This window comes from Apteryx rowi, unplaced genomic scaffold, assembly GCF_003343035.1.
Source record: "Apteryx rowi isolate R43461 unplaced genomic scaffold, aptRow1 scaffold_28, whole genome shotgun sequence".
NCBI lineage: Eukaryota > Metazoa > Chordata > Aves > Apterygiformes > Apterygidae > Apteryx > Apteryx rowi.
Genome location: NW_020449196.1, coordinates 3,593,450 through 3,618,577, shown reverse-complemented (window position 1 = coordinate 3,618,577; position 25,128 = coordinate 3,593,450).

Genomic DNA, 25,128 nt, shown 5'->3' with positions numbered 1-25,128 from the left:
TTGTGTCCCTTGAGTAAATGTCTAAAAATATAAAAATGAAGACAGCAGTAGTCACTTCTGTCTGTCACAGAATCATTGAGGCAAGGCTATCCAGGGCTGAAGCAATTTATTAATGTGCTTGTTGGGTTTTTGATGCATCCAGGAAGCCATACAGTGATCAAATCCTAAAATATGAAGAAAGTGATATTTTTATTTAAATCAAAGCTGCAGGGTTATATTCAGACTAATCAGGACATCGCTGAGACTGACTGGCTAAGTCAAGGTTTTCATTATGTGACGATATTGACTGAAGAAAACAGCAAACCAGCTCTGGTATAAATCAATGAGCTTTTGCTAGGCTTTCACAAAATAAAAGACCTGCTGGATTCAGAAGTAAAATAATCAATGGTGTTACACTGAACAGGTTGCAGATTGCAAAGAACACAATTCAAGAGCCATTCATAATAATAATAATTTAGAAGTACTGAAAAAGAAACAGGTTTTATTATTAGACCTGAAATATTTATTTTTTGAGGACATCCAAGATGCAAACACAGACAAGATGCAACAAGTACAAGGTCCAGACAACTGATCTAGCTCAGTATCAGACAAAGTTATTTTAGAAGGAAATTTACAATAAAAATTGTCATGTGAACAGCCCAAAAGAGTATCCGGAAGTAAATAGGCAAAATGGAATAATAATATATATAAACATACACAAATAAATTTATATGTATATTTATATATTGCTTATATATATTTTATATATATATGTTTCGCTTATGAAAAGGAAAAAGAAATCAAAGAAGTAAGAACCAGTAGATACTGGAGTCAATGGATATAGATTCCAGCCACATGACAAAGACAGTTTCTGTCTTTTAAGGTTTGTTTTGGGGATCCCACAGGAAATGATTTCTTTCTTTTTCTTTGAATTGTGTTAACAGTTGAAAACTTTGAGAACTCTTGCCAGAACATTATTGGTGGTGCTCTCATAAATGCCCGCTACAGACAATTCTAAATCTGATTGACCTTTCCTGGTGTTAAAACATCTGGAATTATCTACGTCTGGCCTTGGCAGGACTGTACATGTGGCATGCTGGAAACTTAGGTTCATGGATCCTCAGTTCAGCAGTCATTTAGATAAACTGAGGAAAAAGAGAACTGCCCAAATTAATACTTAGAAAAGAATTTCACTATTTATTTTTACTAAACCTTACCTTCAACTGAAGCTAAAATGAGGTTTATTTTAGTCAAAAGAGACTTAGTATGCCTGTAAAATGCATTTCACCCTATCAAAAATAACTGGCATTATATAGCCATAACCTCTTCCTTTGACAAGTATGCTTCTGAAAGGCACTGAGACATATGTAATTGTAGGCTAAAAAAATGCTAAAAATATATTATGTACCACACACATGCAGCATAACAGCTTGATTTCATCATAACACTTAAATGCAATATTTTTCTGCCTAGTATTATATTAATATGATAAAGAGTAGCCAGCCAAAAAATAGCTGAAGAGCTGCAAAGTGATTTCAGAAATTGAAAAGCAATTTCAAATGTTTGGTAAGCATTAACTTGCTCACTGCACCCTATCAAAACCAGCTGCTAGCCCATAATTCTAACCTTTTCCCTTTCAAAAATACAAGGCCTTGAAATCCTATATTAATGAGAAATGAATATAGTAATTGAAAGAGTAAATGTAATTATAAGAGAAACCTCCCACCATCAAAATCCTTCTCTTATTACATCAGCCTGTTCTATTAAAGGAGCAATTTGTTGTGTTCCCATGCAGATACTTACATATTTGTGCTGATCAACAATATATGTTTAGAGAAATTGCAGAACGTGTCTTTCTACCATTCAGTGACTGATCTCAGTGAACAATCACCTGCTACAGCTCTAATTAACAGATGTAGGGACACAAAGAGATATAGGTTGAGAAAGTGCAATGCCCAAGAATGGGTCTTACAACAGCAAACCTGCTGAACAGACAGACATCTAAATGAGTTGATACAAAATGCTAAAGATTGGGTTTGTCTCAGATCCCATGTCTCCCCTACATTAAGATGCCTCCCCATAGCTCTGAATCAGGCATCAATGTGAACCTGGGATTCATCATTCAAAGCTCTTCCAGGTCTCAAGTCACTCCCTTAGGTTCAGAAAACTCGTTCAGAGCTGTCTTTTAGAGAACATCAGAGAGCAAACTACTGCTCACCATTTACACAACTATCTGCCAACACTCACAGTGGTAGCGCAAAACGCGAACTTCACGTCCTTCTGAACCTGACGCATTTCAAAATTGTGGCTTCTACTTCTCTAGAGAGTATTTTTACCACCAGCTGAGAGGCTAGACTGGAGCGGGATACTCCACATATTTCCTGTTGAAGGTACATCCCTATAAAGGAAAGATGCCAAATTGYCTGGAATATACATCAGCATTATTTCACACACATACATAGTGTAAGCAACACCCAGATTACACAGTTAAATGAAGAAACTTTCTTCACCAAAGAATGAAAGAAAAGGATGGCTAAGGTAGAGAATACATTCTGGACTAGTCATCATACCACTGTCCTGGCTTTTGAAAATGCTTCTGGAAGTCTAGCCAGCACCCAGGTTTATTAAGAGCCTAACTCCGACTGGTTTTCCAAAGAACTAGGACTCCCACATCGCTTAAATAATTTTGGAAAGCTCAGTCATCATGAAAAAACACATCAACTATGGTTTTAACAAAATTATAGTAACATGAAATATTGTTTACCAATAATACTGGTTCAAATTTCTCCTTGGGTAAAAATGAAGTGTGCTGTCAAGATTAGTCTAAACTTAGAGGAATGCAGCCTTTTCAGAAAAAGTTGACCTTTTCAAGCCCCCTGTATCTTGAAAATGCCAATGCTGTTTCTGATCTTAATTCAGGAGTTCTTTTGGCTATTTCAGTTTGCTTTTCTAATAGAAACAGATGAAATACAGTCTAAATTTACAAAACAGTTCTTCCAGTAATAATTCAGATGTTTAGAAATAATCTCTCAGTCTCTTGGCTAATGATGTCTCTCCTCTAGCTATCATAAAGGTTAACTTTTGTTCTAAAGAGAACAATTCTAGAGATCCTAAGTCACAAACCTTTTATGATAATACATCTGATTTTGTACTTTGAAAGTTCATGAATGCACGACTTTAGGGTTTTTAAGTTGCTCAAACACATTAGACTGACACTGGGGCAGATCCCAGCTGGCTTCACTGTATAACTCACATACAGATATTAAATAAACTGGGATGTCTGATTTAGTGTCCCTTGATTCTGCCTCGAAGTGGAACAGAAAAATAACCCCAAACTACTCTTTGTACCTCATCCTGAAATATGTCTGGACAGTGAACTCTTAGTGTGCAATGGGAATGCTGTCCCAAGGTAAGCCTACACTACAGAGTTTTACCAGTGCAGCTATGTCACCTCAGGTGTGCAAAAGTTACACCTCCTTGCTGATGTTCCTATGCCCACATAATCCCTTTTGCGGATGCAGATATTCTGACAGAAGACAGCTTTTACTGGCTTCTTCTTTCTTATTTATCTTCCATTTTCTTTGGGTATAGTATAATGATGCTGGTGGGAAAACTCCCTCCATCAGCGCAAGTTGCCCCTACACTAAGGGGTGCTCTTCCAGCATAGTAGCAGAGGACTGTAGTATAGCTAGAGTCAGAGCAAGGATGAGTATTTTACTTTATAAGTAAGGCCTTATATTTCCACAAGAGTCTTTTGGTTGCCTGCAGTCATTGTTAAGCACTCCCAAGTTGTTTGCTTGTGTTGCAAGGACAGTCAAATATCCAGCAGGCAGTAAGTGTACCCCCAGCCATTTACATGCAGAAATCTGGAAGAAACCATCTTGGAGAGCTGAGAAACCTAGCCAGGAAGTTGCAAACTTTCAGATAGATACATCATTTTGTTTGCAATTCAGAAATCAAAAGCTTTGCTCTACACTCAAATACAATTTATTGTGTAGCTCTTTCACCCAAGAAACACCCTTAATCATTTGTCTCTCTTCGTACTTCCAGATCTCTAACTAGCATTCCTAGCAGTATGTGGGATATGGTTGAAAGCAGAGTGGCTGCCAGTTAGTCTACATAAACTCACTCTGGTGCTAGCACATAATTATATGCTCTGTAAAGCACTTCAAGATGTCTGACTACTAGAAAAGCAGTGTAAAAAACCGAAGTTGCCATTGTTTGCAAATTTGCAAACTTTACTAGCAAAGATCTCAGCAATTAACAGCTGCATGCACTGCAATCTTAAAAAATAACCGATTCCATAGATAAACAAATAAATGAGAAAACTTTAAAGTGATGAAGTCTTCAAGTTAAAAATGAAAGATTACATGTTATGCAAAATTAGCATTGCGTTAGAAACAACAGCTACTACCTTTACCTTATCCAGATGGGATTTCCCCTCACTGCCACCATCAGAAAACTCTTTCTCCACTTCCTATCTCCCGCCCTCCAACTGATGACATTCAAGAAGGCAGGTCAGCATTCACAGCACTAGAGACATTTACACAGAGGCTCCATACAACCAGCGCAGGTCAACTGTTGAGCTGATAGAACAGTTTACACTAAACACTCTTTGTCATTGGAAGCAGCAAAGTTGCAAAGAACTGGAAACATTTGAAAAAAAKGCACAAGAAAAGAACAATGAACAAAAAAGTTGCTCTGTATTTTGATACTACCTTTGTTACAGAATTCATAAGAGGCTCTGGTTCCAAAGAATAAGCATTGAAAAATCAGCGTCTTATTACTGTATAACACCAAGAAGATGACCAAATGCATTAAAAAAGGAACAACCTGATAAATGACATGGCAGGCAATGGCATACCTTACCATAATCTTCGAAGGTAAAAAGAAGTAAATCATATACTTTGAAGAAGATTGAAAGTGTTTCTAATAGTGAAGTGTAGGGGACATTTATCTCTTTTAAGTTGCATATAAAAGTAACTTTGCATCTGTATTACCAAAACTCACTTAGTGTGTTTTCTTACAGCATTTCCATTTTCCCCAAAATGTATGTAGCCCATCTCCTTCACAAGTTGTAAGAGCACAGCTCTCATAAGGAGCAAGCTGCATCCTAGTTTTGTTTAAATAACCAGCCTAGAACACAAGAGCATGATCAGAGGCAAATATTCTAACCTCTGTGCTTCATTCCTCTGTCCCTTCCTCCCTGCTTCTTCCAATAAGCATTCTAGGAGTTCGGTGCAGGATACTTTCTATGGAGTTCTGAAAAAATTAGTACAGATTTGGTACAACAGACTTTCATAGCTCAAAACCAAGCAGAAAAAAGATTTTCTAAAGAAAATAAGGCCTCATAATATTCCAGGACCGTCCTGGGAGGTGCCAAGCATCTGAGATCATAGAAGAGTTGGTGAAAATTGTAGATGCTATCAGGTATCAGGTAAAAATATTGGTTCCATTTAAGTCCATGGCAAAATTCCCACTGGTTTCTATGAAGCCTGGATTTTACTCACAGATCTGAGTGCCAAATCTTAAAAAAAAAACAAAAAAAAGTTAAAAACATATATGTTTGTGTACATATTTAGGCTTTGAAATAAGTTTTACTTAGATTTTTCAACTGGAAAAAGAAATTAAATAACATATTTAAGGACATTGGCTAGGATTTCCAAGAATCTGAACAGTTAACTAAGCAAATCCTATTGAAATTAAGTGGAATTTTGTTCTTCAAGGCCACCTGAAAGTCCCATCTAGATATAGAGACCTAGGAGCCAAACTTCAAGATACTATTATTTTTTTTAATCTTGGTCTGTCTTTTTTAAGTCATACACTTTTCTATTTATCTATCATATCACCATTTCTGAGACCACTGAATTGCACCTACCACAATGGAGTCCTGTTCTCGAACTAAAATTCTTGGTTGACAAAACAAGGCTACTCAAGTGTCGCTTGTGAACCAAATCCACTCTGTTGGTGCAATCAGAAAGCACAGAATATGTAGGTGGTTGATCGAGGTACATACTAGGCCCGGTGCAGCTGCCTGTGTAGGTAAATTACCGCTTACGGATTCATAAAATTTCCTTGTTCCTCCCTGTGCGCTTACACTCTGGCAAGGCTAACACGCAGATTGGGTGAGGTGAGCCTCTCTCCGCCCACACATAGGCATGAGGCAAGAGCTAAGAGCAATCAGAAGCAGAGGCTGGAATCATGTTTGCCCATATTACCTCCCTTCCCATTCTCACCCCAAATATATGTGTGACTTACCTAGCYTCTTTCCAAAAACCTCTCTACATTACTGTAATACAAATTCTAAATAAAAATCAAATAATAAAAATCAAGATGATCATACTGATCATCTTGTATAACCTCCTATATAAGATGTAAGAAGTTTGGGTCAAGAGTGTGCTTTTGAGGTGAATCAGCCCCATTTACCACTTTAAGTGAGCAATCACAGAGAGGCTCAGAGATCAAAAACTGGATAAAATCAAACTGGAAGATTTGCTCCAGGAATGCACACGATGGACTCCACCCACTAACAGGCATCCAGTCCAAGGAATCAGAGGTAGGCTGAAATTAAGCCTTGACACATGTATAGTGTCCTCAGTACAAGCTGTTCTGTTCCACAGATCCATTCCTTTTGGGTTACACCACTTACTAATGTGGACAAAGCCTAAGAATAGCCCACACTGATTCTCTTCTGCAAGTACTGCTGTCAAGACATCTACTGCCAGTAATCATTTTTAAGTTGTTTGATACATGAGAAAAGAAGGATGTAAAGAATTGACATTTAATTTCATCAAGGTATTATTTTTAGTTGTTGAAAAGTTTTGCTTAAAATGATTAATGTGTATAATTCTATATAGCTAGTTATATATTAACGATTGTGTTGCATAGGTAAGAATAAAAGAAAATTCATTATTGTATTTCATTTATCAAACATTTAATAAGAATGTCATCACTTAATCCTCCCTGCCTTATAACTCTAAACAATAGCTTACTTCCTTGAGCTTCACTTTGTCTGTGAAGCTATGCATTTATTTTTTGGTCTTATGGCAAAAATTACTCCTTTTCCGTAATTGCCTAATGGAGTCTAAAAAAGCTCTTGGGAGTTCACACAGGCTAAAAACATGAGTAATATCTAGATGCACAATAAGTTTTCAGCAAGAATGCATGGGATGCTTACATTTTTGTTCCTGGGACACGTTCAAATATTTACTCCAATTCACACAATTTTCCAAAAACAGTATCTCCAAGCAGAATACCCTCAAAATCTAAGAACACGGACAGTATACAAAAATCACTTTTCTGATGCATTAACTGCTTCAGAGGTGAAATGCAAGTATTTAGAAGGGAGGAAAAGGAAGGGAGAAGGTATTTTAAGTTGTGATGTCATGCTATCCACATTCTTCCAAAAAATTTGTTTTTTTTTTCCTCTAACCGTAATTTAATACTAATTCTGAGACAGAGAATCATAAAAGTTTTAAATAAATCTGCACTTGGATCTTAAAAAAAATAATAATACCCCTATATTACCACTCTGAGTTGACTGAAACAATGTGTTGTTTTGGGGGGGTTGGGGCTTGTTTTGTCTTTTTAACAAAAATGTAGATACTTCTGAAAAATCTTGCTAGACCACAGGTAGCAGTAGCAGACATTTCTAAATGTAGCTGGTTGAGATCAACCTCAAAGCTACTTATAAGGTTTATTTATCATTTTATAATAGCCCAAGCAACCTTTTAGCAACACTGGAATTTTGCACCATTTTGAGTTACCAATCCTGATAAAACCCTTGCCTACAGCGTGGAGATCAAAGTTTTCCTGTTTCTAACATTTTTTCATTCACTTCAGCATCTTCACCATATCCATTTCTTTTGTAACCTGCTCCCCCACCCCATACTCACCCTCTCAGTCCCTAACTTTGCTTTTGAAGATGTTTACTTTTGCACTACCATTCACTGCCAAATTATTTTGATTTCATACAAATTTAAACAGAACCTATCCATCCCCATAAGCCTCAAAGCCTATGAGCTCATTAGGTTCAAGTGTGAAAAAGGAACAGGATTAGCAGACAACTTCTAAAACACTGTGTAGTGTTACATAAACTGCTTCTGAGGTAATGCAACAGATGTTTAAGTTACTGCTGTCCAGAAGCACAGATTCTTTACTTGTGTCCAGTTGAAAGAAACTGCACTCATACGCTCCTGCACAGATACAACGTTCACATAGTTTTCATGTTTTCTTCTGAGGACTGGAATCTCTAGGTTGCATCAAACACAAAAAATATATATTCCTTGGAACACATGGACTTTTTTTTTTTAATTCAGGTGAGTGCCAGCACTTAATAGTTTTAATGAATTATAAGTAATTAATAAACATATATGATACAACTACCCTCTCCATCTTCCCACTAACTGTCAGCTGCTGTAGCTCTCCATCACCCAGCTACRTATCCTAGGAGTCAGGCACAGTACCACAGGCAAAATAGCCCTGAGGACTGAGCATTGTATGGACTTGGTCTTAACCTACGGCCTTCCCCTAAAAGTTGTAACTCAGCAAGTCCATAAAAGTATGAAGCAACTATTCAATATATTAGATAAGGAGGTATACTCCACCTAAAGAAAGCTACCCTGACAACCCCATACTGTCAGCAAAACTATTATCAACATGAGTACTATGTGCCTAGGGAGAAAAATACCTTACCATGCTCCAAGCAATACCTTTTAACTTGCTAACTACACGGGAGCACCCAGTGCCTCATATGAGCTATCAGGTTTGTAGGAGGAACTCTTTGGACATGGAGATGAACCCTTTGGTCACAGGGACTGCTCACACATACAAAGTCAAGGCAAAGACAGAAATATTGTGCTAATGCCTGAGAGCCAGAACAGTCAGCACCTGGAAGGATTCGCTTGGTATTGTATACATGTTGTAATTTTAACATGAAAATGCTTTTGGAAATTACTATGTCTTTTTCTTGAAAATTACACTTTTTTAATGGGTAAATATGCATCTCCTGATTGAGAYGTAAGATCCAATTTGTACTGGGAGCAGTGGCCATTTGTTCCTCTGTGCTAAGCAAACATCTGGCACCTTAAGCTGCCATAAATAAAGAATAGTGGATACATTTTAAAACTCAGCTGTCCACAGTCCTTATCCTTTTGAAATTTCATACATTGATTTTGTTACAATGAAAGCAACTCTACTTCAGGGCATGTACAGAGAAGACTTCTTTTCTTCAAAAAATAGCTATGGTAAAATATTAGTTCATATAATAGGACAAAAGCACCAACTTTAAATCCCCCCAAATTTGAAAACTGTTGTTTAATTTACATGCATCAATAATTCATTTATCATTTTTTCCAGGAAACTGTAAAGGAGTTCCTTTCTTAAATTAACAGTTTACCCACACCTTCTTTATGGCTTTCACAATGACATTTTCTTGAAAATGGTTTGTGCTTACTATTATGACAGGTCTACATTTGCAAATATATTGCAGCATCATTTTGAAATAACTCAGTTTTACTTTACAAAAAGATGCACATGCAGCAGTCAGACTAGCACAGGTGAGGAAGCATAAAAGCAAAACAGAGAATCTATTTGTATAAATATATAAACTATGCTGATACTAAAGCTTTGGACTCTCTAGTTATATGGTTTTATTCCCTATCAAAATAGTCAAAGTTTAGATGAGTTCCATTTCTCTTGATGATTGCGTGTAAATCCCTATAATATTCACTGAAATTAAACACACATACAAATACGAAGCAAAGCTTTACACGATATTAAAAAGCAGACACCGATAAGACTGGTGTACAGAAATAAATAAAAAAAAAAATTGGCCCCATTTTGTGAGAGGAAGTTATAAAAACGAAACACTTGGCAAAGAATCACTTTTGTTCCAGTTCTTAGCTCTGTTCCCATGTGTCCCAGTGGAGCGCTTACTACAGAATCCAGGGAAAGCTGTTTTCTGTGTCTAAATCAACTTCTCCAGCTTCTACCATAGGGATTCCTTTTCCAAAACCCAGACTGAGGGCTGATCTACACCTAGACATGCGTTAAATATCATTTCAGTTATCAAGAGTTGTCAGTTCAACAGTACATATATATGTACTACACATGTATATACATGTGTATATATGTGTGTATAATGTATATAAAAAAACAAATAAAAGGAAATCGAAGTTTCTAAGCTTGCGAAGGAATGTAATGCCTACCACTTATTTTTCCCTATACCACCAAAGAAGATATCCTGTTATAACACCCACTGAAGAACAACAGAAAACAACTGTAGAGATTTGTGATGTTCTTGCTGAAAGTCCCAAATAACATAGCAATAGTCTATTGCTGCATTCTCCTCACATCTTAACCTCAGTAAAACCCAAAGTATTCATTGATAGTTTAAAACAGACTTCAGATCATCTTGAAATTTGTAAAAGTCAACATGCAGAGACAAAAAAATGTTCTTTAAACGTAGGACCTGATGTTACATTTTTCACAAGTTTCTAGATTCCATTTTTTAAAAGACAAAATGYGAACCAAACTGAAGTCATAGCCTTCTGAATGCATATGTTTTACAGAATCACACTTAAGCAAAGCCTACAAACAGAAATAGATACATGGTAGCAAATATCTGAACTTTACATTGAATGAATCAAAAGGTAAAAAAAATTCATTTTCATGCCTCAGTAACAGAGATAACATTGATACAAAGCAGAGTTGATTCAGAGTGTTCCATGCTGTTCTCATGGAGCAAAAACTTGTATTTTCCCTTTTTTATTTCCATATTGACAGTTAAATCACTTTGATTTTTCTGAGCTTAAGTCTCAGGCTTTTTACCTAGGCAAGTTCAAACCGAATGGCATTCAGCAAAAACTTTCTTTTGTGGTCAAGTGCAAACCACACTCTGTTATACCAATCTGCTCTCAGTGAGACTGGTGAGAATGCAATGTTTCCTTCTTATGGATTCCTGCCCTCAGCTCAGAGCTGGCACAAGGCACCTTCAAAAAGGCAAGAAGAAATGTACGCTCACTGAAATGTTAAAATCAGGAATGATAATATTGGCCACAGCAGGTTGTTTCTTTACCCAAGAAGTAAGAAACTTATGTTTTCCAGATTTTAGTGGAGGAAAAAAAGGAATTCTAATAAAGATTCAGGATAAAGAACATGGTGCCAAAAATCCGATATGAAAAAGYTGGTTTTACACAAGACCTTTCTTGTCAGAAACGAAAATCTGTGAGATGCAATAGCTGATTATTTCAAAAAATCCTCTCATCAGTTCTGTTTCCCAGATTATTATCTATGAAATTTAGTAGCTGAGTAACTAATGTTTTGAACCCTGAAGAGTTCTTTGGCCCAAGAAATTTAAATAAGGGGGGAGGGGGAATATCCCTATTGCCAGAAGCAGCAGGAGGAAGCCATTACCGTTACTTACACAATCTATTCTCACTGAGAATGTTGCCCAATATAATTTACAAAATTTCAGTTGGAAATGCATTAGCAGCCGAACAGCAAGCAGCTTCTAAGGGATAAAGAGAAAAAATAAATTAAAAACCTGGCTTCCAAGCTTCAAATGTTATTGAACATCAGCTGCAATCCCTGCAGTCAGCAGTCTATAACCTTTTAAAGTCCCAAGAACACTTTTTTAATGTGCAGATTTCATCTAATTTTGTTTTAAAAAACTTTTTATGGATTCAGTTCAACTGAAATGGGTGACAATTAGTTCAAATGCAAAAGCAACCTTCTAAACTTAGAGCAACAAGGTAAAGTACATTAAGGGCCAATACAAATATATTATGTTTATATATATACACGTGTGTGTATTCACACATATACCTACACATATATACATATAGAGATATATATAGCATAAAGTGCAATTTCCAGGCTGCATTTTATTTGGTAATGAAACTGATTCCCTGCTAGTTGCACRGTACTCTCAAGTGCTTACTTAAACCTTTTCATTGTTTCAGAATGTTTAATAGCCATATAAAATTATTCTGTCAATTTCTGCATGAATGCATTTGTGTTCTTTGAGATTTAAAATAATAAAAAGGGTAGAATGCATTTTCTCAGTATAAACAAAATGCTTCCCTGACTCTTTTGTAAGTGGATCTCTTTTTTTTTTTTTTTTCCTATTTTAATTTTATTGAAAGTTCTTTTGGCACAAAAGGACTGTACTCTGAGAGAATAAAGGCCTTTCTCACAGAAAACCCTCAAGAGGGTATAAGAACCAAGAAACTCTTCAAGGTGGATGTCATAGGGTTTTCTACTAATCTCCCTCTCCAGGGATAACGGACCCAAGAAGCAGTTAGAGACTGCTGCCTTCCAACTCCATCTCTCTGCAAGACCCACGGAGGCTGGAAGTTTTCTCAGCCCCAACATGATAGTTAAGATCCTTCTTTACCCTGAAAGATCTCAGCACACAGCAACGTTCTCTAATATGAGAATATGCTCTGTGTCATACAAGGTTAATATCCTCGTTATCTCTTATCCTCACAGTCCCTGTGAGGTTGGATTCCCTTGGTATAACAGTGGAAAAGAGAGGTTCTACACTGTTTTAGAAACATCTTATTGCCTGAACACCCTTGGTTTGCCACACCAGTATTCTGTTGGCTAATGAAATATTTTGCATTTCATTGCATTCTGTGCACAATTCTGTAAATAACAGTAGAATTAAACATTCATTACTGGTGCCAGACTGATATCCTGAGAGATGTGCAGATCAGATAGATCATGGTTAAGAGTACAAACTATGATTACAGTTAACAGTACAAGTTTCCCCACAGGAGCCTGGCTGACTGTTGCTATATCTACTCAGCTTGCCCTATTTGTTCAGTTCTTTGACAACTAACAAGTATCCCATGTAGTTGTGGTTCACACTGAGGATTTTTATTCACATTTTAAGAAACAGAAGAGCAGCTCGCTTAATGGAGAGCAGCTAGTAGTATCTTAAATGGGCATATCACTCACCACTGACTTAGGCCTAGAGGCTACAGAAGATGTAAAGATTCTGCATTTTATCTCTAGACTGATGAGTTTGTTAGACTAGCATTATACATTGTACAATACATCATTAAAATCAAAGTATCACCTATAACATATGCATAAAATACAAGATTGTTAATTAAATTGCTGTTTTAATAAAGGGATCAATGCTTTCTTTGAGATCATATCATTTTGTTCTTCCCATGTTTTCATTTATGCTGCTCCAAACTTTGTCATATTTCTATTTCTTCTCTTTCAAAAGAAGCTCTTCATTATGCTGTATATATTTGCTCAACCTATGGGCTGGTAGCCTTGTACCATGTCTTAGTGTTGTGATTGCCTCCTCTTGGTGATACACACAAAGGTCCATTTCTTTTCATGATAGGTTTAAGCAATCAGTGACCAGGAGGCAACAAATTAATAGATTTGGAGATAAGGGAAACTGTATTTCTAATGTTGCCTAAAAGATCTTTCTTAGATCAGTTGAGAAGCTTCTTTGGGTTTGATTAGTGAGAAACTGAATGATGACTGTACCTTTTAGATGTCCTGCTGTTTTTTCCCAGGGACCTTTTAGGTATCTACTTAGAAACTGTTTGGAGAAGTACTAATAGCAGAATGGCACACGCTTCTGACTTTCCCCCTTTCCAATTAGTGACGTTTCCTGGTAATTTTTCATCCTATTTAAGACAGAATACTGTCAATGACAGCTGTATAGAACAGCATGTGTGGGGTCAAATTCACCTCAACTGCTGAAAGCCAGACAGCTGTGACAGCAGTTGTGGGCTAAAAGAGAGGCAAAAGTCAGCATTCCCATAGCAACAGGCATGTAAGAGCCTCTCCCATGAATGTCACAATCCTACCCCATCCTATTCTGCAGTAACACATGCACTCCTCTCTGCGTTAGCTGTACTTCCTTCAAACAGGAAGATGTTGGACTGTGAATCCCTCCAGGGATTTGCCCCCAAATCTAACTTCAGGCAACACAAAATACAGATCAAAACAAGACTTATTTTCCCAATTTTCAGGAGCATGCAGGTAGTTGCTCTATTTGTGTCACACCATTTCCCATGCAATTTAAGTCATGTGTGTTCCTCAAGGGTCACTGTGGATTTCTATAGAATAGCAGTTTGGTTGAGGGGAGGATTCCTTTGGATGATTTTACAGAAGAAAGATGGATGGACTGAATTATCTGTATGTATATATTCTGCCAAATATTATTTAGGCAGGCTTTGGAAGAAATTATTTAGGCAGTGAGAACACAGATCGCAATACTAGAAATCACAGTACAGTGGTGTGCAGAACAGGATAGGGCACAGAAAGCTGTAATTTGTTACCAAAAATATCTGAAAGCTGCTGCAGGAGTAAAGCAGTCTAGTTGGACAGTGAAAAGTAGGAGAAAAAAGTCCTGTTTCCTTCCACAACAGCAACAGACTGCAGCTTTGCAGCACACCAAATGTATTGACCAGGCTACATACATACCAATCCTGCATCTAACCCTGCCTTTCTGTCATGACCACCTAACGATTACCTCCTGAGGTTAGTACACCCCTGAGGAAAATGGGCCTTGAGCTTCAAATAAAAGCTGGAATAGGTGATCTACATTTCTCCCTGAGATCATTCTGTGGAAGCAATATCCAATATTGAGTAAGCAAGATCAGTCCAGATCACCAACATCTAATTTGACACTTGACATACAACATAGGATTACAATAGAAATTTATCAGCTAAATGTACATAATGAAGGACTACTGCATATGCACTACAATATCTATTGTTATAGCATAAAAGGTAAAAGAAGGTRTAGGTAGGACTGATCAGTCAACAGCCATTTAGCTCATTGGTCACAACTTGCCAAGTAAAAAGCCAAAAATATGGCACCCATTGGCATTATTGATGTCTTAAAGCTTAAAAAGATTGATTGCTTCTTTCCCAGATCTTAATGCTTCTCTTCTACGTAGCCTATGTTATCCAGCTCAGTACATATGGTAAAGCTACTAGACAAGGGCAGAAATCATTGTTAAAATCATTGTTAATCTTTGGCATTATACTTTCATTCACGGTAGCAGAAAGTATTTTATTTTATCTCCTTTCTATTATCAGCTTTTAAACAGAATTAAACAACTCGGTCTTTATGCTAGAAGATGCCATAGGCTTAGGCAGACATGCAAATAATTATAATCAAAGTCAGCTACAAGGKAATGGAAGGAAACAGGAAGAGGAGAACAAGAGCTCTCATCAGTCTGAAACTCCAGTACTTCTCTTAGAAGGATGTTAAGTGGCTTTGTTTTTCTTCACTGCCAGTCCCCTTCTCATATGTTCTTCTGCTAACTGCTGTTTGAAAACTATCCCATTCACCCCTATCAGCTATCAATATAGGTCTACATTGTTCACAAGGGCCTGGCTTAAACAGAACCCAATTCAGTGAGTGCAAACCACTCCTCTCCCATTGATTCAAGGAATGATGAGGGAATCATTATTTTGGAAAACACATTTAGCAGTGCCAGAAGCCCATCTGCAAACTGCATCCAGGACTGCAGCTCTTGCTCCAATGGGTAATAATTAACTAGTGTAGCTGATCTCAACGCAAGCAGTAGTCTGAATCAAGTCTCCGGATCTGGCCTTACACCTGCTAGGAATCATCTAGCAGGTATTTTATGCATGATAGATAATTAGAAGGGCTGACATAACTCATTTATACTGGAGTAATCCTATGAACAGCAAAAGCATCTGCAGATCTTGCAATTAAAGTGTCTTAGGTGAACTCTCAGTGGATCTGGGAGAAGAACTGTGAGAACACAGGATATTCAAATGCTGTTTTTAGGAGTCTTAAAGTTAAGTATCAAATTTGCTTGTGTAGCCTTCTACCTTTAACAAGCGGAGAGGCCACTGTGAGGTGGGAAAGGTGTTCCTAGGTATTCTTATAAATAACTAAACCTTTCTAAAGCTCTTYAGCTTTCAACAATAAAATACTACCAAGACTGTAGAAAAAAACAAGTATTTAGCATTAATTTAGATGCTCACATCAGATCCTTGAAGTTGTTCCCAATATTTCAGAGTAATTTATTAGGACCATAACCATTTTGTGAATCCCTGTTTCACAGTCTAAGGATCAAAACCAACCATTTACTTCTTCTGAACAAATGACTTACCAGCTGTACAACTAAGTGCAGACATAAATAAGGCAAAGAATTTATGCAGTAAGGTGTGGCAGCACCCTATACATAGAAGATTATACATTTAATGGATTGGAAAACAGAGCAGAAAATAGGCTATTCTACATTAATAGTCATTACAAACTTGGAACCATATGCAATAAATACACTGTTCGTCTACCTAAATGACTGTAGCTAACTGGAGTGTAAAGACCAAAAGATATTCAGTTTTCAACTCAGTGATCTCACTGCCAAAATACAAGCCTTTGATTACTATAGTTACCATTTTATACCTCCTAGATCTGTTTTATGCAAAATAAATCATAGCCAGCTTCACTGACCCAAATCCCATTTTCAACTAACCATCTTTAGTAATATTGTGGTGTGTTTGCATGCTACTGCAGTTAAAAGAAAAAAAGATGAATCCTTTAGGGTACTGTTCACCAATTAAAAAGTGGCATATTAAACTTCTTAAAACCTTTGTAATCTGCAGTATAAAAACACATTTTATGTTAGTAGATAATTTAGCATCCATAATCTAATTAAATGAAGTGACTGACAACTGTATTCTCTACATAAATGATGTATCAGTAGCAGATAATGTACACAGTTAAGAGACTGGAACCCCATCAAAAACATTGTTACAAATGCTTGCCCTTATCATAAATCCAGCTAACATCATGGGCTAAATCCTGCTGCCTTACTGACATCTCACCAACAGGAAACTATGTACAAGAGGAAGAATTATTTACATGAAGTTTTGAGAGACTAAACTTCTGGATTATTTTTGCTTCAATAATACAAATAAACAAATATATTTTTGGTTTTGCATAAAAAATTACACCACCCTATAAACTTCACTGTCATCCTCCGTTTCACAGCGAAAGTTATTTCAAAAATGTACACACTGCAGTTACAGAAGTACTTCATGCTGGCTGTAGACATCCTCAGAGAAAAATGTGTAGACTACAAAAATTTTCAAAAATCTGTCTCCTTCCCATCACCCTTTGTAAACACAGAACATTGCCATTCTATGCACTTATGTAGGACTTATCACCATGACAGAAAATAAGCTATCTAAACAAAAGAGGACTTTAGCTAATTTTATGTCATGGTCACTTTACAATAAGCAAAACCAGTTTGGCAGAAAGGAAAAAAAAAGAGTGTTTCATGATAATTTTGGATCCCTCCAGAACGCATGGGAATGCAACAGGTGACAAATTAATACAGCACTCTGCCCTCAAAGGGCACTCTGAAGGTTTGCATTCACAACAACTGCTCTGTTGGTCCTTGGGAGTCCTCCCCCTCTTTTTCTTTTGAAGCAATCCCTTTGAAAATACTGTCTTTCCTAACAGTCCTCTTTTAGTCTTGCATGTGCAACGAGACAGCTAGTCGTGCTGTCAGCATTATTGGCACCATGTCTGTGGTCACAGCTTGTGATTACAGTACCTTGCTGAAGTGTGGGACACCTGCATACACTGAACTTTTCTAGTGCTTTACCACTGCTTCCTTTTAGTCATATTACTGATGAGAAAACAGCTTAGAAAAATCAATGTCTTTAAATTATAACGTTATGTACTGCATATACAAAACCACCAAAACAGGAATACTTTTTCCATGACTAAAAAATCAATCTTTCTGATGCTCCTACTCCTTCAGCATTTTTTAAAATTTATTTAAAGCTTTTCCCCAGCCCCCCAACCCCCAGCTGCATCTGGCCGCTTTGTGCAGGCTTTCTTCAGGTTTCCTGCTCAAGAGACTAGTTTTATCTAAAAGGTCAATTCATTCAGCGGGGCACCAAGCAGAATTGAATATAATTATCCCAATCTTTACTGTGTAGAATTCATGCTTGAATTCATTCAAAAAATAGCAAGCAGTATAATTAACTCAGAGCCCAACCAAATCTATTGAGAATGCCTCAGGTATCATACAGTCCCACTTACAATAGAACATTTTCATTTAAGGACATTGTACATATTAACCCTAGTCAGCATCCAATTACTCGGAATAAGTGAATTCTCTGTTTCAGGAATGTAATTTGAAAATGTTGTCATGCAATCTGAGGCAAAAGGTCTTTTTTCATTAATCTAGCTCTCATTAAACTGGAAGCCTGTAGGTTATTTCAAATCCATTAGTTTTAAATACAGGTGATTACAATTCTATTGCACATAAGACATCAGAAATGTCTTTTAGGAAATATTGTGTAGTTTACAGGGTTTTGATAAGTTTGTGTATTGTCTCACAGTAAAAAAAATTAAATTTATTGTCTGACCAGAAAAAGCATGGTTACTGTTATCCAGACAATTATATACAAATGTCTTGGTAAAATTAAGTTGATTTTTATATGCAGACAACTTCGAGATACAGCYGAAAAATTTAAGATAGTTCAGAGGTCAAGATGAGCACTGCAATATTTTCAGGCAAACTTCTCAGATTCCTCAAATGTACAAAACTGATATAAGCATGAGCTTTGGGGGATTCTGTAGACGATCACAACTAGAAATATTGCAACAATTTTTCTTGTGGTAGTCTAAAAATTCCAGCTCTTGGCTACTAACTAGCTATGAAAAATTTGAACACTGTAGGATCACAGGTTTGCACGCAAGTCTTCTTAAAGATAAAAGACTCATGAGGAGATAAGGGGTTCTTTTCAGCTCTAAACATGAAAAATTCACCGAAGACAAAAAATTCCCAACTAAGCAACACATGCAAAACTCCCCAGAACTCACTGTTTTGAAACTTCCACTCTCTGTATCCACCCTGACTGAAGGACAACAAACTTGTAAGAGTATAACTATCTCTGTATAATTACAATTGTCATCCTCCTTTGAATAATGTTGCAGACCTACAGGGAGAACGAAGAGCATGTGGCAATTCTAGTGAATTGTTTACATACAAGATGGCAAAGAGTAGTATATCACCTTAGATAGCATACTGGATAATTTCCCCAAAGTCCCAGTCACTCAGCTCTGCACTAACTTTGCTGTGTTCCGTTCTGACTCTGCTTCTCCCCTATTGATATGAAAAAGATCCTTTCTTAAGGAATATTTAGCAAATTGCCTCTCTCCAAAAAGGCCAGGGAGTTATACACCCATACGGGGGCCAGCTCTGTACTTCTCTCCACTTGCACACTTGATTGYACTGCCTCCTACAGGCATGGACTTACAGGTCTCCCAGCAGCATTAGCTCAGAAACTGCTGCCATGGAAATCGCCACTCTGTATCTTCCTTAAGGTTTGTAGTCCTGTCATTTCCAGTAAAGCTGAACATAAAATAAATCACTGCTGTATAGGAAAGGATACCATACTGGTGGTAAAATACTGCACTCCATAACTCAGTAAGGCAACTGGAACAGGCACACACACAATGAGTTACAAAGATCATAGCTCCAACTTAAGTTCAGAATAAACTGCCTACTAATCTTTTTAAAGACCAATGCACAAATCTGATTAATTCTGAGAAATAAATATATTTTGATGAAAAGCTAAACTTTGTCCAAATAACAGATATTCTTGAGGGCTGAAATCTTAGATATATCATTCATTAAGAATCTTATCTTAAAAAGTACAAAATGAAATATTTTATTTTTCTTTTAAAACCAGATCTGTTTTTCTCCCATTTATTAAAGTGGGCCAACCATGAATCTGAAATATGAACCAGATGCAGTTTTTATAGAACACTTTAAAACCAGAATTTTCTGAACCAGCTCTAGATTAGTTGTTTTAACCAGAAGGCAAATACATTTGCCTGAATTCTCCCAATAGTTTGCAGTTTGTACCATTATTTCAAAACTCCAATAGAAAAAAAAAAAATCTGTAGAAGATTATCCTCCTTCCACTCACCCCTCCTACGCACTTTGGGTTTTGTAGGTCTTCTGTCTAGCCTACCTTGCATGAAACTGTGAAATAACTTTCTCTCCTGAATCCATCCACAACTGTCCCCAGAGCCATCCCTTCTTATAATCTATTGCTTAGGACCTAGATGTGTAATAAGTCACAATGGCTGTGACCTTCTGATGAGGCACTACAACTTTCCTGTTGTACATTAGACCATCAGAGAAGAGTCTGAAACCTGGAGCCAGACTGAATTACATGGATAACAAGGGAGCAATATTTTAGAGAAACATTTATTACTTGTTTTAAATGAAGAAGACAGACATGTTCCCACTGTGATCCACACAGTCTCTGTACACTTTTCAGTTATGTTTTGTTTCACATGAGCCTGTCCATGAAGAGGATTTATGGGTGCCGGTGACATTCATGGGTTCTTAGCCCTTTTATTCCATCTAATCATAAATCATATATACACGTATGCACACACACACTTGCACACATATATTACATGTTGCATATACAACTGACTCAAGCAACCTACTTGAGTGCTTTGCAACGTTGAACATGTTATCCAACCGTTGACCCGTTTACATGCATAAACAATTACGCATTGTCACATGAAAAGCTATTCAAAGTAGATTTTTCCTCCTAATTCTTACAAAGAATGAAAAAAATGGCAATATTTTTAAAGGTGCTCAAGAAGCTTACAAGTTAGTGTACAAGAGATGAATGCTATTAGAAGATAGTTTAAATCTTAGATGCCAACACCCAAATTGAAAATTCCCTAAACAATTCAGTGAGTCAGAAGTGTGATTCAGTGGGAAGGACTGAAAACATAGAAAAAAAGAAAAGTAAATCTGGTAAAAACAAACAGAAAAAGGATGTCAGTGGATGCAGTGATGGCTAAACAAATAACCTCCATGAAGTCTTGGCCTAAGTGAAGTCAGTCAACTTCAGTGAAGCCAAGATTTTACCCAGAAAAACTATACCAAAGATGGAAAGAAATTAAGAAGATCTCCAGCTATTTTAGCCAACAGTGCCCTGAAAGTCCCAGCAGAACCAGGAGAGAAAGGGTAAGGAGAAGTAAAGAAAGATGTGCCAGCTGCTCTCCAGACTCAGTGATGTTTGAGCCCACCAAGAATATGTTTATTTTTTAAGAGCTTTAAGAGCTGCTGCTGAATGTGATACTTTAAAACATCAGTATCTTTACGTATTTCTGTACTTCACCGAACTGTCCAAGAAACAAAAGGATCAATCGGACTATACAAGTCTGAACTAGAATTTTCCAGAGGTGGAAGCAGCAGGACAGGTAGAAGGACAGGATTAAGTTATGTTAGTTGGTTTTCTTCTGAAATGGGGAATCTCTTCAGCCAGTTTAGGAAATTCACAGCCAGAGACAATTTTGAAGGGGAGGAAAAAAAAGGAAGGTTGGGAAAGAATTCTACCCCAAAATTTCTGAGGGACTTGACCTGAACCAAATACTTCATTGATAATATCTAATTCAGATACACTTTCTTATATTCTTTCTTTGTATTTTAGCATGTACATTGCTTGATTTTTTTTCCAGACTAATGGTTCAGGCATGCACCTGAAAATGAAATGCTTACTCTATCCAAATACAAACTCAGATTTTTTAGGTGTACTCATCACTTTACACAAGAAATACAAAATATTCCAGCATTGACTGTGCATATGGTCCTGCATGTAAGCGTGTGTTAAAGACTCTTCGTCCCTGAATGCTGGGAGAAAAAAATTGATTTTATTCTTTTAATCAGAAGAATCATGAGGTATATTCTTGTGTTACTACTTACATTAAAAAGAAGACTACCCCACATGTTGTCTTGCTCAAAGTACTGAACTCTTTGAGGCAACATTATCAGGAATGCTGAATTTTCTTAAGACAAGGTAATAAACATACTTTCACATTATTTATAGCACTGATCGTAAATGTTAACATAATTCTCCTCTAACTTCCTATTACCTCAAAGTCTGATTGATTTAACCTAATGAGGACAGATAGAAGAAATTACCCAGACAGAAGCTACAACAAGGACTAACACCAGCCAGGAGAGTAAGCTAAGCAAATAGTGAAACCCTTCATATAAAGTTTAAAGATATATTCACATCAAATCATTTATGTACTAAAAGAAACCCAAAAGAAGAATAACATAAATTCAAATTCCAGAGTAATTATGTTTCTCAGTTCATATATAATGAGCAGGCTACTTAACAGCATAATTCTAAAAATGAAAAAGAATCAATTTAATACAGCAAAATCATCGTGAGCATGAATAACGTTACATGCCTGAATTTAAACAGGACTAGGCTAAAATACACTTACTGACAGCCATATTCTTATTATTCTTGTAGAATGGATCCCACAGAATTAATACAACTACTTGCAGGAACCAGGACGGTCATACTGAGTAACACCTTATGACAGGATCCTTAGGATCCTTTGCACAAGGGTAAAAGGTAAAAAAAAAAAAAAAAGTAAAAACAGCTCTCCAGTTCTTGCCATCTCTTCATAAATAACCAAATCAAAAACTACCAACAAGAAATAATATTGCTCGAGGTCTACCTTTGCTGATCACCAAGGAATATTTGCAAGTATTAATATGGCATTGCCCCCCAAAAAATCAGAATACCAGAATAAATCTAGAATCTCAAGCCTGTTTGCTGCAATAAATAGAGGAATATTGATTTCCTTGTCCATTGTGGGTATTAACAGACTTACGACGTGTCATAGCATACCTCTGCTTCCTTTACCTATTTTACCTTTCACTTGGATATCTCGACAGAGAATAACAGAATAACTACCACTGTATTTCACCACAATTTGAGATGACAATGGTCAGCTTAATCTAACCTGATTTCTATACATTAACGTTCAGCTTCACAGATGCTACTTACACATGTAGCGAGCTACTGTTTGAATCTCTATACCCAGTGATTACTTTGAAAAGTTTGTTAAAAACATTTACTGCACTTTAACTAAGAGAAATGACCGCATATGGTGAATGTGGCCATTCTGCAAATAAAACAGTGTACATGAAGAGAAGTGTAACTAATAAAATTTGTGATTGACATTATTCTTCTTTTGGGGTCGACAGGAAAAGAGGCTTTGGTGGCCAGAGATAATAGCATTTTAATTAAGAATTTGCAAACCTTTGTGAAAAAAAAGGAGACTGTAAGCATGAGCTGCTCTGTATGGCATAATTTAGAGCAATTCCTCCCCACACAAAAAGAACAATTCCCTTAAAGGAAAAAGGATCATTTGTCTAATTTTTCAGGTGTGGGTAAGTTTAAAAGAAAACAAAGAAAAGTTTTGTTTTCTTTTTTATTTCCAAAAACCTCTAAAGACCAAAATATACAGACTTAAACATATCTAACATAGACAATGAAAGCCTGAGGTCTGATTACAGTGTATTACTTTTACACAGGTTTAAATTATCTGAAGACGATAAACAAGGAAGAAGAGTTCTTACCACTAATGTGTGGCCTTTTGGAATGAAGGGGCTTTTCTTTAACAAAGTAACAGGAGATATCATCTTTCGCTGAGTGGGAATCATTCACTATAAGCACAATGTGTTATTATGGGGATTTTTAATTGAAATGTAAATTCTGGAAACACTCTGACCCAATTTACTCCTAGAAAAAGAGGGCAAAATTCTCATTTTCAAAGCACTATATAGGCACTCCAGCATTATTAATGAGTCTTGCTCCACAGTCTGGGCCTCTGCTGTTCTGCAAAGCTGACAGTATTTTACAACATTCAGCTACAGCATATTTACACAGCACTGTAGATTGTTACATCAAGTAGCTCCCTCCAATCTGTTTCTTTGACAAAATAGTTTTAAACAATAGTTTTAAACTAGTTTTAAAATGACAAGCCTCTGTGGACAGAAGGCTGAATGCACCAACAGCAGCAGCACACTGCAGCAAGGCCTTGCTGACCCAGAGTAGGATTGTGCCTGTGAACTCCCATGCTTTCAAGAGTTTAAATCAAATTAGAACTGTTGGTTTTTTTCCTTTTTAAACAAGTTAATTGTAGGTTTGAGATTTTGAAGTCTAAATAAAAAGAGAAACCAAAGAATTTCCATGACACGTCTACAGTTGAAAGAGCAGTTTGATTCATAATGTTCCAAATCATGCTTATTTAAGATTTAGTCTCAGGAGAGCCTTTTTCTTAAGCATTTTTATACACTGGAGTCACAATACAAGGCCTGTATGCATTTCTTGCTTTTGGATGACATCTAGCCAAATCTAAGATCTTTTTTCCAGTAAACTTGGCATGTCTATACATTTCTTATAGAAAGAATGATCAAGCGCTCACAACAAGAACGTACATGAGAGAAACAAAGAAATGATGGATTGTAATCTAGGAGGAATGAAGCTTTAAAAATAGAAAATACCTAAGTAAACTTCATCCTATCAGATGCATACTATGGCCTGACTGAATTAAAAACTTGTCTGGCTCCTTAAACATGCAACGGTGTGAAAGACCTTGTTTGCTTCATATTTCCCATCTAACCTTTTTGTAGAAGTAACTTGGGGTAAAATTCCCTTTTCTCTCCTTGGGTGTATACATACAACACTCCATCAGAGCCTTAAGAGTTTCAAGCAAGCATTTTTGAAAAGAATTTTGCCTCACTATTTTAAATTTTCAAGGTTTGAATGGGTACATCTTGGAACAGAAGTTCTGTATAATACTTTTGTATTTTTGTGACAGGCTTTAAAACTCAAAAATGCTTTCTGCAGAGTATTTCATGCTGAAACATGGTCATTCACTATCATGCTCAATTCTTAATTATATTTAAAGGCTAAATGCATTTAAATTACAACAAGTTTAAAAGACTTTTCTCCCATTCTTGATAAAAAGAAAAACAATTCCCTATGTAATAGAAGAAATTATGGGAGTAAAAACAAATGAAACTGAACAACCAAAACACAGCTCTTCTTGGACCAAAAGGAAATAAATGACAGTTGCAGGGACTAATCCCATTCCATCTGAAGCCACTTCAGTAGTTTCTGTCACAACAAACTTGATCCCCAACTCCAATAAAATGAATGAGCATGCTTAATTTTTAGCAAGTACATACTCTTTTGATTACTAAATGACTCTGCATTCACTTAAATTATTTTCTGAATCTGGGTCAGAGTGTTCAGTATTTTGCAAGATCAGTC